The 16343-nt window shown below is 47.6% G+C and overlaps 1 non-coding gene across 1 annotated transcript; it reads left to right on the plus strand.

Annotated features, from left to right (window-relative positions):
* Positions 1–12642: 12642 nt before the first annotated feature.
* TRNAV-CAC (transfer RNA valine (anticodon CAC)) lies at positions 12643–12715 on the plus strand. Its single transcript has one exon. It is a non-coding gene; the product is annotated as a tRNA-Val (tRNA).
* Positions 12716–16343: the final 3628 nt, after the last annotated feature.

Below are 16343 nucleotides of genomic sequence, written 5' to 3' on the forward strand. Positions count from 1 at the left end.
ATAAAAATTGTATATGTTTCATTACCAAAAACACTTTTCTTCAGCAATAAAAAGGCCCCATCAGTTACAATTCTGCTCTGCTTGCCAATACACAGTAACTTTCCAGAAGGTTTCATAGTGTAGTAGTCATCACTAGAGATGAGCTAACCGGTCCCGGTTCGGCTCGAGGTCGGTTCGCCGAACGGAGGTCCCGTTCGAGTTCGGCTCGTCGAACGTTCGACGAACCGAACTCGAACTGCATAGGAAACAATGGCAGGCAATCACAAACACAGAAAAACACCTAGAAAACACCCTCAAAGGTGTCCAAAAGGTGACAAACAACTCAAACACATGGGAAAGTGACAAGGACATATACTCATGCGAAAACAAAACAGCTGGACAAGGAAAAAGAGGAGGACACACAGATATAGGCATGGCACGCCCTTCTAAAGTCATGTAAAACACCGCAAGGTGACTCCAAGCAGAGTCTCCCTTTTTTCCAAAAATTGGGCCCCACACACACCCACCCTTCAGTGGCAGCAGTTGTGCCCCAGTTGTACACTTCACAGCTAGATTTGCATCAAGCACATTCAAAAATACGCCATTCTTATCTGTCCCCAGGATGACACCGGGGTAGGTAGCAAAGTCTTTCCTGATCCCAGCTCTGTTCATCTTGGCTTCTTTTAAAAACAATGTAAGCAAGGGTTACTCCAAGCGGAGTCTCCCTTTTTTTCCAAAAATTGTGCCCCACACACACCCACCCCTTCAGTGGCAGCAGTTGTGCCCCAGTTGTACACTTCACAGCTAGATTTGCATCAAGCACATTCAAAAATACGCCATTCTTATCCGTCCCCAGGATGACACCGGGGTAGGTAAAAGTCTTTGCTGAACCATGACTTGTTCATCTTGGCTCCTTTTAAAAACAATATAAGGAAGGGTTACTTTCCTATCAACCTGTAAAGTATGAAATTCTTGGTTTCGTTGCCAAATGACAATACATTTTGGCTTCTATCACAAGGAGAACTACGATTTTGGGTTTCTTTTTTATTGAACATTTTAGCAGAAAACATAATCCCATATTATAACAATCCTGTTTGTTTCAAAATTTATAGTTCCCATAAATACAAAAGCAAACGATTAAACTGTGTAGAAAAAAGTAACACATTCAATGTAATCTTCAATTTAAGCAATATCCCTTTGTAGGAATAAAACTGGTAAAATATGTAATAAAAATTGGAAATGTTTCATTACCAAAAACACTTTTCTTCAGCAATAAAAAGGCCCCATCAGTTACAATTCTGCTCTGCTTGCCAATACACAGTAACTTTCCAGAAGGTTTCATAGTGTAGTAGTCATCACTAGAGATGAGCGAACCGGTCCCGGTTCGGCTCGAGGTCGGTTCGCCGAACGGAGGTCCCGTTCGAGTTCGGCTCGTCGAACGTTCGACGAACCGAACTCGAACTGCATAGGAAACAATGGCAGGCAATCACAAACACAGAAAAACACCTAGAAAACACCCTCAAAGGTGTCCAAAAGGTGACAAACAACTCAAACACATGGGAAAGTGACAAGGACATATACTCATGCGAAAACAAAACAGCTGGACAAGGAAAAAGAGGAGGACACACAGATATAGGCATGGCACGCCCTTCTAAAGTCATGTAAAACACCGCAAGGTGACTCCAAGCGGAGTCTCCCTTTTTTCCAAAAATTGGGCCCCACACACACCCACCCTTCAGTGGCAGCAGTTGTGCCCCAGTTGTACACTTCACAGCTAGATTTGCATCAAGCACATTCAAAAATACGCCATTCTTATCTGTCCCCAGGATGACACCGGGGTAGGTAGCAAAGTCTTTCCTGATCCCAGCTCTGTTCATCTTGGCTTCTTTTAAAAACAATGTAACCAAGGGTTACTCCAAGCGGAGTCTCCCTTTTTTTCCAAAAATTGGGCCCCACACACACCCACCCCTTCAGTGGCAGCAGTTGTGCCCCAGTTGTACACTTCACAGCTAGATTTGCATCAAGCACATTCAAAAATACGCCATTCTTATCCGTCCCCAGGATGACACCGGGGTAGGTAGCAAAGTCTTTCCTGATCCCAGCTCTGTTCATCTTGGCGTCTTTTAAAAACACATCAAGCAAGGGTTACTCCAAGCGGAGTCTCCCTTTTTTCCAAAAATTGGGCCCCACACACACCCACCCCTTCAGTGGCAGCAGTTGTGCCCCAGTTGTACACTTCACAGCTAGATTTGCATCAAGCACATTAAAAAATACGCCATTCTTATCCGTCCCCAGGATGACACCGGGGTAGGTAGCAAAGTCTTTCCTGATCCCAGCTTTGTTCATCTTGGCTTCTTTTAAAAACACATCAAGCAAGGGTTACTCCAAGCGGAGTCTCCCTTTTTTCCAAAAATTGGGCCCCACACACACCCACCCCTTCAGTGGCAGCAGTTGTGCTTCAGTTGTACACTTCACAGCTAGATTTGCATCAAGCACATTCAAAAATACGCCATTCTTATCCGTCCCCAGGATGACACCGGGGTAGGTAGCAAAGTCTTTCCTGATCCCAGCTCTGTTCATCTTGGCTTCTTTTAAAAACACAGCAAGCAAGGGTTACTCCAAGCGGAGTCTCCCTTTTTTCCAAAAATTGGGCCCCACACACACCCACCCCTTCAGTGGCAGCAGTTGTGCCCCAGTTGTACACTTCACAGCTAGATTTGCATCAAGCACATTCAAAAATACGCCATTCTTATACGTCCCCAGGATGACACTGGGGTAGGTAGCAAAGTCTTTCCTGATCCCAGCTCTGTTCATCTTGGCTTCTTTTAAAAACACAGCAAGCAAGGGTTACTCCAAGCGGAGTCTCCCTTTTTTCCAAAAATTGGGCCCCACACACACCCACCCCTTCAGTGGCAGCAGTTGTTCCCCAGTTGTACACTTCACAGCTAGATTTGCATCAAGCACATTCAAAAATACGCCATTCTTATCCGTCCCCAGGATGACACCAGGGAAGGTAGCAAAGTCTTTCCTGATCCCAGCTCTGTTCATCTTGGCTTCTTTTAAAAACACAGCAAGCAAGGGTTACTCCAAGCGGAGTCTCCCTTTTTTCCAAAAATTGGGCCCCACACACACCCACCCCTTCAGTGGCAGCAGTTGTGCCCCAGTTGTACACTTCACAGCTAGATTTGCATCAAGCACATTCAAAAATACGCCATTCTTATCCGTCCCCAGGATGACACCGGGGTAGGTAGCAAAGTCTTTCCTGATCCCAGCTCTGTTCATCTTGGCTTCTTTTAAAAACACATCAAGCAAGGGTTACTCCAAGCGGAGTCTCCCTTTTTTCCAAAAATTGGGCCCCACACACACCCACCCCTTCAGTGGTAGCAGTTGTTCCCCAGTTGTACACTTCACAGCTAGATTTGCATCAAGCACATTCAAAAATACGCCATTCTTATCCGTCCCCAGGATGACACCGGGGTAGGTAGCAAAGTCTTTCCTGATCCCAGCTCTGTTCATCTTGGCTTCTTTTAAAAACACATCAAGCAAGGGTTACTCCAAGCGGAGTCTCCCTTTTTTCCAAAAATTGGGCCCCACACACACCCACCCCTTCAGTGGCAGCAGTTGTGCCCCAGTTGTACACTTCACAGCTAGATTTGCATCAAGCACATTCAAAAATACGCCATTCTTATCCGTCCCCAGGATGACACCGGGGTAGGTAGCAAAGTCTTTCCTGATCCCAGCTCTGTTCATCTTGGCTTCTTTTAAAAACACAGCAAGCAAGGGTTACTCCAAGCGGAGTCTCCCTTTTTTCCAAAAATTGGGCCCCACACACACCCACCCCTTCAGTGGCAGCAGTTGTGCCCCAGTTGTACACTTCACAGCTAGATTTGCATCAAGCACATTCAAAAATACGCCATTCTTATACGTCCCCAGGATAACACCGGGGTAGGTAGCAAAGTCTTTCCTGATCCCAGCTCTGTTCATCTTGGCTTCTTTTAAAAACACAGCAAGCAAGGGTTACTCCAAGCGGAGTCTCCCTTTTTTCCAAAAATTGGGCCCCACACACACCCACCCCTTCAGTGGCAGCAGTTGTGCCCCAGTTGTACACTTCACAGCTAGATTTGCATCAAACACATTCAAAAATACGCCATTCTTATCCGTCCCCAGGATGACACCGGGGTAGGTAGCAAAGTCTTTCCTGATCCCAGCTCTGTTCATCTTGGCTTCTTTTAAAAACACAGCAAGCAAGGGTTACTCCAAGCGGAGTCTCCCTTTTTTCAAAAAATTGGGCCCCACACACACCCACCCCTTCAGTGGCAGCAGTTGTGCCCCAGTTGTACACTTCACAGCTAGATTTGCATCAAGCACATTCAAAAATACGCCATTCTTATACGTCCCCAGGATGACACCGGGGTAGGTAGCAAAGTCTTTCCTGATCCCAGCTCTGTTCATCTTGGCTTCTTTTAAAAACACAGCAAGCAAGGGTTACTCCAAGCGGAGTCTCCCTTTTTTTCCAAAAATTGGGCCCCGAACACACCCACCCCTTCAGTGGCAGCAGTTGTGCCCCAGTTGTACACTTCACAGCTAGATTTGCATCAAGCACATTCAAAAATACGCCATTCTTATACGTCCCCAGGATGACACCGGGGTAGGTAGCAAAGTCTTTCCTGATCCCAGCTCTGTTCATCTTGGCTTCTTTTAAAAACACAGCAAGCAAGGGTTACTCCAAGCCGAGTCTCCCTTTTTTCCAAAAATTGGGCCCCACACACACCCACCCCTTCAGTGGCAGCAGTTGTGCCCCAGTTGTACACTTCACAGCTAGATTTGCATCAAGCACATTCAAAAATACGCCATTCTTATACGTCCCCAGGATGACACCGGGGTAGGTAGCAAAGTCTTTCCTGATCCCAGCTCTGTTCATCTTGGCTTCTTTTAAAAACACAGCAAGCAAGGGTTACTCCAAGCGGAGTCTCCCTTTTTTCCAAAAATTGGGCCCCACACACACCCACCCCTTCAGTGGCAGCAGTTGTGCCTTCAGTTGTACACTTCACAGCTAGATTTGCATCAAACACATTCAAAAATACGCCATTCTTATCCGTCCCCAGGATGACACCGGGGTAGGTAGCAAAGTCTTTCCTGATCCCAGCTCTGTTCATCTTGGCTTCTTTTAAAAACACAGCAAGCAAGGGTTACTCCAAGCGGAGTCTCCCTTTTTTCCAAAAATTGGGCCCCACACACACCCACCCCTTCAGTGGCAGCAGTTGTGCCCCAGTTGTACACTTCACAGCTAGATTTGCATCAAGCACATTCAAAAATACGCCATTCTTATACGTCCCCAGGATGACACCGGGGTAGGTAGCAAAGTCTTTCCTGATCCCAGCTCTGTTCATCTTGGCTTATTTTAAAAACACATCAAGCAAGGGTTACTCCAAGCGGAGTCTCCCTTTTTTCCAAAAATTGGGCCACACAGACACCCCATCAGTGGCAGCACTTGTGCCCTAGTTGCAAACAGGATGTTTTGATTTGCATCAAGCACATTCCAAATCCACAAGCATTTACTCTCCCCAGGATGACACAGGGGTAGTAAATTCCTTCTGGATCCATGACTTTTTCATTTTGATGAACGTCAGTCTGTCCACATTGTCATTGGACAGACGCGTGCGCTTATCTGTCAGCACACACCCAGCAGCACTGAAGACACGTTCAGAGACAACGCTGGCAGCTGGACACGACAAAATCTCCAAGGCGTAACTGGAGAGCTCTGGCCATTTTTCTAGATTTGAAGCCCAAAAGGAGCAAGGCTCCATTTGCAAAGTCATGGCATCGATGTTCATTTGGAGATACTCCTGTATCATCCTCTCCAGCCGTTGACTATGTGTCAGACTTGTTGTCTCTGGTGGCCTTGCAAAAGAGGGTCTAAAAAAATTATGAAAAGATTCCATAAAATTGCTGTTACCAGCACCAGATATGGTCCTACTGGTACGGGTAGACTGTTGAAGATGACGAGACCGTCCCATGTTTGTCAAGTTACAACTGGGAGATTCCCTCCCTGCACCTGCACGGTTGTTTGGTGGAAAAGCCGAGATAAGATCGAGTAACAGCTTCTGCTGATACTCCTGCATACGTGCGTCCCTTTCTATGGCTGGAATTATGTCACAAAATTTGGACTTGTACCGGGGATCTAATAGTGTGGCAATCCAGTAGTCATCATCACTTCTAATTTTGACAATACGACTGTCATGTTGGAGGTAGTGCAACAAAAAGGCACTCATGTGTCTTGCGCAGCCATGCGGACCAAGTCCACGCTGTGTTTGTGGCATAGAGGTGCTACCCGTTCTTTCTTCCTCTGACATCTCCCCCCAACCTCTTTCAACTGAAATTTGACCAAGGTCTCCCTCATCCGCTGAGTCTTCCATGTCCATGGACAGTTCGTCCTCCATTTCTTCATGTTCTCCTGCACCTTGCTCAACATTTCGCCTGCTACTATGCGCCTTTGTCGATCCCTGTCCCCCATGGTCCCATGCCTGCTGCGTTGGTGATGATGAACGTCTGGACCTTGGTGATGTTGTTGTCCCTTGCGACATGAAATCCTCCTGTAGTTCCTCCCCTTCATGTTGTCCCACCCCCTGACTCCGAATAGTGTTTAGCGTGTGCTCCAGCATGTAAATGACTGGAATCGTCATGCTGATAATGGCATTGTCAGCGCTAAACATATTTGTCGCCATGTCAAAACTGTGCAGAAGGGTGCATAGGTCCTTGATCTGAGACCACTCCATCAGGGTGATCTGCCCCACTTCTGCATCTCGTTGGCCCAGGCTATACGTCATGACGTATTGCACCAGGGCTCTGCGGTGCTGCCACAGTCGCTGTAACATGTGGAGAGTTGAATTCCAGCGTGTCGCCACATCGCATTTCAGGCGATGAACCGGCAGGCCGAAAGACTTCTGGAGCGATGCAAGTCGCTCAGCTGCGGCGCTTGAACGGCGGAAGTGAGCAGACAGTTTTTGTGCCCTGTTCAGAAGGCCATCTAGGCCGGGATAGTGTGTTAAAAATTGCTGGACGACAAGGTTCAACACGTGAGCCATACAAGGTACGTGTGTCACCTTGCCCAGGCGAAGGGCCGCACCCAGGTTTGCAGCATTGTCGCACACGGCCTTACCAGGCTGCAGGTTGAGTGGAGACAACCATTTATTAAACTCGGACCGCAGAGCTGACCACAACTCCTCAGCTGTGTGACTCTTATTCCCAAGACATGTCAAGCTAAAGACCGCCTGATGCCGTTGCGCTCTGCTGCCAGCATAGTAATGAGGGGTGCGTGATTCCTTCTGCGCAGTGAGAACGCTGGTGGCCTGACCAGGCAGGCTTGGGGTGGAGGTGGAGGACTCAGATGAGGTGGAGGATGCAGAAGCAGTGGCGGAACTTGGACAGACAGAGGATTGACACACAAGTCGTGGGGACGGCAAGACTTGTGCAGCAGACCCTTCACCATCTATCACCATAGTTACCCAGTGCCCAGTCAGCGACATGTAACGTCCCTGTCCATGCTTACTGGTCCAAGTATCGGTGGTGAAATGCACCCGTTCACACACAGAGTTTCTCAAGGAAGCGGTGATGTTGTGTGCGACATGCTGGTGTAGCGCGGGCACACCTTTCTTAGAGAAGTAGTGGCGACTAGGCATCTGGTACTGGGGCACAGCGACAGACATAAGGTCTCTAAAATCCTGTGTGTCCACTAGGCGGAAAGGCAGCATTTCGGTAGCCAACAGCTTACAGAGGGATAGAGTCAACCTCTTAGCTTTGTCATGGGTCGCAGGAAGTGGCCTTTTATTTGACCACATCTGAGGGACAGAGATCTGGCTGCTGTGTGTAGACGGTGTTGAGTAGGGTGTCCCTGGAAAAATGCAGGTTTGTGAGGAAAGTGCAGGCGGAGACATGATGTTGCCTTCATCCAACGTTGGTGCTATCGATGTCTGAGAGAGCTGTACACACTCACTTGTTTCCCCTTCCAAACCAACTGACGACCTACCAAGCAAACTGCCTGTTGCGGTTACAGTGGTGGAAGTTGTGCGTGGAAAAACAGGTGTGACAGCTGTCCCCACAGTCCTAGAAGATGAAGAGCGCGCGGATGCACTGGAAGGGGCAGGCGGTGGATGGTTCGCTCCGCTAGGCCGCATTGCAGCACGGTGAGCTTCCCACCGGGACCTATGATATTTATTCATGTGACGATTCATGGAAGAAGTTGTCAAACTGCTGAGGTTTTGACCTCTACTAAGAGAATCATGACAAAGTTTACATATCACATAATTTGGGCGATCTTTTTCTATGTCAAAAAAGGACCAGGCTAGGCAAGGCTTAGAGGCCATGCGACCTGTTGATCCACCACGAATAATGCTCAGAGGCAGAGTGGTGGCTGAGGATGCAGTTGTAGACGTGCTACCAGTGCTCCGACTCTGTCCAGGAAGGCGCAAGGTAACTTCGTCGTCGGTTGCATCCTCCTCCACCGCCTCTGTTGACCTCCTCGAGTGCCTGACTGGGGGTTGACAGTAGGTGGGATCTAGAACTTCATCATCAATTGTTGTGTTTGCACTCCCCTCCCCCTCAGACCGAGCCTCTTCTTGCCCTGACCGAAAATTTAAGTTGTCATCCCAATTGGGTATCTGCGTCTCATCTTCATCAGAATGTTCCTCATTGTCTATAACCACAGGTGTTACAGTTTGTGACAAAGGGTCAACATTATGCTCAGAAACTTGTTCCTCACGGCCTGAATCCGAGTCACAAAGGTTCTGGGCATCACTGCAGACCATTTCCTGTTCTGTACTCACTGTAGCTTGGGAGCAGACCTCTGATTCCCAGGCTATAGTGTGACTGAACAGCTCTGCAGACTCAGCCATCTCAGTTCCACCATACTGTGCAGGGCTGATAGAGACTTCAGAGCTGGGAGAAATCAAGTGTGATTGGGATGACAACTCAGAGGACTGGTGTTTTTTGGATGCGGTACTTGAAGTGGCTGAGAGGGCACTTGTTGGACCACTTGAGATCCATTCAAGCATTTTCCTTTTTTGCCCATCATCTACCTTTCTTCCTGTTGTTCGTGTCCGTAAAAAAGGGAGCACATCGGATTGTCCATGGTAAATAGTAGACATCTAACTTTTGCTGGTAGAGGGTCTATCTTCAGCAGAGGATAATGGAGCTTTGCCACCTTCCCCACGGACAAAACCTTTTTTGCCTTTTCCACCACGCCTCTTCCCCTTTCCACCAGCATCTGTCATTTTGCCACTCATGTTGATTGCGACAAGATTGTGGACTGAAAATGTGATAGTAAAAATTGAGAGGTGGTGTAGATTGCAGTGGTGGTCTAGCTTTATTAACAGCAGAATAATAAAGAATAAATATCCCTGACAATGCAACTACAGGCCTTAAACTGGCAGCAAAAATTGCTAGTCTAATGGCTTAGTTATAATGAGTTGGAGTGTGCAATGCAGGCAGACGCGCTCTGCAAATGTCTTTGCACTAGTGGGACTATAGCAAAGTCCAATAGCCACAGATAGGATGCCACTAGGTACACTGAGTGTTTGCTAGTATAATGGCTTAGTTATAATGAGTTGGAGTGTGCAATGCAGGCAGACGCGCTCTGCAAATGTCTTTGCACTAGTGGGACTATAGCAAAGTCCAATAGCCACAGATAGGATGCCACTAGGTACACTGAGTGTTTGCTAGTATAATGGCTTAGTTATCATGAGTTGGAGTGTGCAATGCAGGCAGACGCGCTCTGCAAATGTCTTTGCACTAGTGGGACTATAGCAAAGTCCAATAGCCACAGATAGGATGCCACTAGGTACACTGAGTGTTTGCTAGTATAATGGCTTAGTTATAATGAGTTGGAGTGTGCAATGCAGGCAGACGTGCTCTGCAAATGTCTTTGCACTAGTGGGACTATAGCAAAGTCCAATAGCCACAGATAGGATGCCACTAGGTACACTGAGTGTTTGCTAGTATAATGGCTTAGTTATAATGAGTTGGAGTGTGCAATGCAGGCAGACGCGCTCTGCAAATGTCTTTGCACTAGTGGGACTATAGCAAAGTCCAATAGCCACAGATAGGATGCCACTAGGTACACTGTTTGCTAGTATAATGGCTTAGTTATAATGAGTTGGAGTGTGCAATGCAGGCAGACGCGCTTTGCAAATGTCTTTGCACTAGTGGGACTATAGCAAAGTCCAATAGCCACGTATAGGATGCCACTAGGTACACTGAGTGTTTGCTAGTATAATGGCTTAGTTATCATGAGTTGGAGTGTGCAATGCAGGCAGACGCGCTCTGCAAATGTCTTTGCACTAGTGGGACTATAGCAAAGTCCAATAGCCACAGATAGGATGCCACTAGGTACACTGAGTGTTTGCTAGTATAATGGCTTAGTTATAATGAGTTGGAGTGTGCAATGCAGGCAGACGCGCTCTGCAAATGTCTTTGCACTAGTGGGACTATAGCAAAGTCCAATAGCCACAGATAGGATGCCACTAGGTACACTGAGTGTTTGCTAGTATAATGGCTTAGTTATCATGAGTTGGAGTGTGCAATGCAGGCAGACGCGCTCTGCAAATGTCTTTGCACTAGTGGGACTATAGCAAAGTCCAATAGCCACAGATAGGATGCCACTAGGTACACTGAGTGTTTGCTAGTATAATGGCTTAGTTATAATGAGTTGGAGTGTGCAATGCAGGCAGACGCGCTCTGCAAATGTCTTTGCACTAGTGGGACTATAGCAAAGTCCAATAGCCACGTATAGGATGCCACTAGGTACACTGAGTGTTTGCTAGTATAATGGCTTAGTTATCATGAGTTGGAGTGTGCAATGCAGGCAGACGCGCTCTGCAAATGTCTTTGCACTAGTGGGACTATAGCAAAGTCCAATAGTCACAGATAGGATGCCACTAGGTACACTGAGTGTTTGCTAGTATAATGGCTTAGTTATCATGAGTTGGAGTGTGCAATGCAGGCAGACGCGCTCTGCAAATGTCTTTGCACTAGTGGGACTATAGCAAAGTCCAATAGCCACAGATAGGATTCCACTAGGTACACTGAGTGTTTGCTAGTATAATGGCTTAGTTATCATGAGTTGGAGTGTGCAATGCAGGCAGACGCGCTCTGCAAATGTCTTTGCACTAGTGGGACTATAGCAAAGTCCAATAGCTACAGATAGGATGCCACTAGGTACACTGAGTGTTTGCTAGTATAATGGCTTAGTTATAATGAGTTGGAGTGTGCAATGCAGGCAGACGCGCTCTGCAAATGTCTTTGCACTAGTGGGACTATAGCAAAGTCCAATAGCCACAGATAGGATGCCACTAGGTACACTGAGTGTTTGCTAGTATAATGGCTTAGTTATCATGAGTTGGAGTGTGCAATGCAGGCAGACGCGCTCTGCAAATGTCTTTGCACTAGTGGGACTATAGCAAAGTCCAATAGCCACAGATAGGATGCCACTAGGTACACTGAGTGTTTGCTAGTATAATGGCTTAGTTATCATGAGAGGGAGTGTGCAATGCAGGCAGACGCGCTCTGCAAATGTCTTTGCACTAGTGGGACTATAGCAAAGTCCAATAGCCACAGATAGGATGCCACTAGGTACACTGAGTGTTTTCTAGTATAATGGCTTAGTTATAATGAGTTGGAGTGTGCAGAGGACAAGAGGGTACAGTGGCAGGATTGTGGGGCTCTGGGTAGAGCCTTTCTATTCCCTCCTAATGGTGAAATGCAGGGAGGAAATCCCTGACCTTGGCTACACAGACGCTGTTGCTGTTTTCAGGACCTGTCACCTATGGCTCTCTGACCCTGCCGGTTTGAGCCCTTAAAAGGACTGCTAGAAAGTGCTCTCCCTAAGCTGTCTAATGCTGTGTATGCAGCACATACAGCTGTATCGGCGATAGGACTCAGGAGGACGGAGCTGCGACAGTGATGTCTGACACCAAAGACGCAGAAGGCAGATAATGGCGTCCTGGGAGGAAAATGTCCGTTTTTATAATGCAGGGACATGTGACATGGACATCCTATCACACATGCCGTTGCTTCTCTGGCTAAAAGTCCACTTAGCTGTGTGTGTGTCTGGGATTGGCTGACATGCTGGCCCGCCTCACTACACGCGCGCGCTTAGGGAAGGAAGACAAGAAAAAAAAAAAAAAAAATGAAACAGCAGTGATCTGAAGGCGCTGTTCACGCACACTATACACTGAAATGTCATAATAGTGTGATTCACAGAGTGACTTACACTATTACAGCAGAAACCAAGCTAGGATTTAGCTGGTTTTTTGCTGCTAGAACCGTTCTCGAACGTTTCTAGAACTATCGAGCTTTTGCAAAAAGCTCGAGTTCTAGTTCGATCTAGAACATGCCCCAAAATCACTCGAGCCTAGAACTGGAGAACCACGAACCACGAACGCGCTCAACTCTAGTCATCACGTCTGCTTAACACTGGTTCAATCCCCAGTAAAAGCAATCTGTTCTTGGTGTTGAAATAATACCCTATCAAACTACAATATATGAAGTTCTTGGCTTTGTTGCCGAATGATGGGATGTTTTGGCTTCCATCACCAACAGAACTAATCATTTTTTTCCCCTGGCTGTCAAAACTCGTTTTCAATTGCCATTGCTTTGCAGGATTTCACAGGTTTCATAGTGTAGTGGTCATCACGTCTGCTTCACACGCAGAAGGTCCTGGGTTCAATCCCCAGTGAAACCAATCTGTTTTCGCTGTTGAAGTAATTTGCTATCATCAGGATTTCACAGGTTTCATAGTGTAGTGGTCATCACGTCTGCTTAACACGCAGAAGGTCCTGGGTTTAATCCCCAGTAAAACCAGTCTGTTCTTGGTGTTGAAATAATACCCTATCCAACTGCAATACATGAAGTTCTTGGCTTTGTTGCCGAATAACGGGGTGTTTTGTCTTCCATCACCAACAGTACTACGAATTTTTTTTTTTTTTTACCCTGGCGGTCAAAACTAGAGATGAGCGAACCGGTCGCGGTTCGGCTCGAGGTCGGTTCGCCGAACGGAGCTCCCGTTCGAGTTCGGTTCGTCGAACGTTCGACGAACCGAACTCGAACTGCATAGGAAACAATGGCAGGCATTCACAAACACATAAAAACACATAGAAAACACCCTCAATGGTGTCCAAAAGGTGACAAACAACGCACAACACATCCCAAACACATGGGAAAGTGACAAGGACATATACTCATGCGAAAACAAAAGTGCTGGACAAGGAAAAAGAGGAGGACACACAGATATATGAGTATATGCAAGGAAACATCGATGCCATTACTGTGCAACTTGAGCCCTGCTCATTTTAGGCTTCCAATCTGGATAAATTGCCTGAGATTGCCACGTACGCCTTGGGGATCTTGTCGTGTCCTGCAGCCAGCGTTCTCTCGGAACCTGTCTTCAGTGCTGCTGGGGGTCTGCTGGTAGATAAGCACACGTGTCTGTCCACTGACAATGTGGACAAGGCTCTCAGAGGACTTTTCTTCCCCTGGGTCACCCAAGGGACGGGAAAGGCACGCTTATTTTTGAGAGTGCTTCATGCAAAGCATCTTTTTCTTTTTCACAAGGGGGGTCAACTGATGCCAGTCAAGTGGGGTGTGTGTGGCCCAATTAGTGGCAACGAGGGAGACTGTGGTTGGAGTCCCCTCACTGTGTTTCTAAAAGAACCAAGATGAACAAGTCATGGCTCTCAGAGGACTTTTCTTCCCCTGAGTCAGCCAGGGGATGGGAAAGGCACGCGTATTTTTGAGAGTGCTTCATGCAAAGCATCTTTTTCTTTTTCAAAAGGGGGGGTCAACTGATGCCAGTCAAGTGGGGTGTGTGTGGCCCAATTAGTGGCAACGAGGGAGACTGTGGTTGGAGTCCCCTCGCTGTGTTTCTAAAAGAACCAAGATGAACAAGTCATGGCTCTCAGAGGACTTTTCTTCCCCTTGGGTCAGCCAGGGGACGGGAAAGGCACGCGTATTTTTGAGAGTGCTTCATGCAAAGCATCTTTTCTTTTTCAAAAGGGGGGTCAACTGATGCCAGTCAAGTGGGGTGTGTGTGGCCCAATTAGTGGCAACGAGGGAGACTGTGGTTGGAGTCCCCTCGCTGTGTTTCTAAAAGAACCAAGATGAACAAGTCATGGCTCTCAGAGGACTTTTCTTCCCCTGGGTTTGCCAGGGGATGGGAAAGGCACGCGTATTTTTGAGAGTGCTTCATGCAAAGCATCTTTTTCTTTTTCAAAAGGGGGGTCAACTGATGCCAGTCAAGTGGGGTGTGTGTGGCCCAATTAGTGGCAACGAGGGAGACTGTGGTTGGAGTCCCCTCGCTGTGTTTCTAAAAGAACCAAGATGAACAAGTTTTGGCTCTCAGAGGACTTTTCTTCCCCTGGGTCAGCCAGGGAATGGGAAAGGCACGCGTATTTTTGAGAGTGCTTCATGCATAGCATCTTTTTCTTTTTCAAAAGGGGGTCAACTGATGCCAGTCAAGTGGGTTGTGTGTGGCCCAATTAGTGGCAACGAGGGAGACTGTGGTTGGAGTCCCCTCGCTGTGTTTCTAAAAGAACCAAGATGAAAAAGTCATGGTTCTCAGAGGACTTTTCTTCCCCTGGGTTATCCAGGGGATGGGAAAGGCACACGTATTTTTGAGAGTGCTTCATGCAAAGCATCTTTTTCTTTTTCAAAAGGGGGGTCAACTGATGCCAGTCAAGTGGGGTGTGTGTGGCCCAATTAGTGGCAATGAGGGAGACTGTGGTTGGAGTCCCCTCGCTGTGTTTGTAAAAGAACCAAGATGAACAAGTCATGGCTCTCAGAGGACTTTTCTTCCCCTGATTCAGCCAGGGGACGGGAAAGGCACGCGTATTTTTGAGAGTGCTTCATGCAAAGCATCGTTTTCATTTTGAAAAGGGGGATCAAGTGATGCCAGTCAAGTGGGGTGTGTGTGGCCCAATTAGTGGAAACGAGGGAGACTGTGGTTGGAGTCCCCTCGCTGTGTTTTACAAGATTTTCGAAGGGCATGACATGCCTAAGAGGTTGAGTTTCATCATCTGCAACTTGTTGGCAACAGAAAGGCTGCCTTTACACCCTTTGGAGACCGAGGATTTTCGAGACCTTATGCCCATTGCAGTGCCCCAAGAGCCGATGGCCAGTCGTCACTCCTTCTCCAAGAAAGGCGTGCCCGCGCTACCACAGTAGGTCGCACACAACCTCACCGATTCCTTGAGAAACTCTGTGTGTGACAGGGTGCATTTCACCACAGATACTTGGACCAGTAAGCATGGACAGGGGAGTTACATGTTGCTGACTGGGCACTGGGTAACTATGGTGAGAGATGGAGAAGGGTTTGCTGTACAAGTCTTGCCGTCCCCACGACTTGTGTGTCAATCCTTCCTCTGTATGTACAAGTTCATCCGCTGCTTCTGCCTCCTCAACTTCGTGTGGGTCCTCCAACTTGGCCCAAACCCTGTGTGGTCAGTCCACCCTTCCTTGTAACTGCACCCAAGGAATCCCACACACCTCCTTACTATGCTGGCAGCAGAGCTCAAGGCCATCAGGCGGTCAAATGTTTACTTTGAAATGTAGGGGAAATGTGAGACACCGCTGAGGAATTGTGGACGGTTAGCTCTGGAGAGTGAGACTGAGTTTCATCAATGGTTGTCTCCACTCAACCAGCAGCCAGGGAAGGTCGGGTGCGACAATGATGCAAACCAGTCTGCGACCCTTCTTCAGGGCAATGTGGCACACGTGCCTTGTATGGCTCACGTGTTGAACCTGGTTGTCCAGCAATTTTTAAAACACTATCCCGGCCTACATGGCCTTCTGCAGAGGGCACGGTGTAACGCCTGCCTGGATCGACACACTCAGATGGGCTGTAAAGGATAGGCTAGAGGCAAGCCACTCACCAAGCTGGACACCCAGAACCCTGAAACCCTTTAACCCCTATACAGTGATTTGGAATTACACAGGGCCCAAGTTGATCAATACCTGTGGAAGGCTGCAGTTCCAGAGAATAGTAGTCATGCAGGGTCAAAAACATTAATTGAGGAAGAGGAACAGAATGGGATGGCCAGGACTTAATCAGAAAACAAGCAGAGGTGAAATGCGGATCGGCCAACGAGGTACATAAACAGCAAGCAGGAAAAGTAGTCAGGTAACAAGCACACAAACTCATAAAACTGAACTGGGGGTAACAGTAACAAAAGGTTCATAGCTTTGTCTGGCAGTGGTCTGCAGACAGGAGGGGCCTAAAAAAGGGTGTGGTGTCTTCCCATTGGTTGTAGCTGAATGATGGTACTTCATCTGTGAGATACCCACCACCTACATTCAGCCTGTGGCTCTGTATCTGT

The sequence above is a fragment of the Anomaloglossus baeobatrachus genome, chromosome 2 (assembly GCF_048569485.1).
Source record: "Anomaloglossus baeobatrachus isolate aAnoBae1 chromosome 2, aAnoBae1.hap1, whole genome shotgun sequence".
Lineage (NCBI taxonomy): Eukaryota > Metazoa > Chordata > Amphibia > Anura > Aromobatidae > Anomaloglossus > Anomaloglossus baeobatrachus.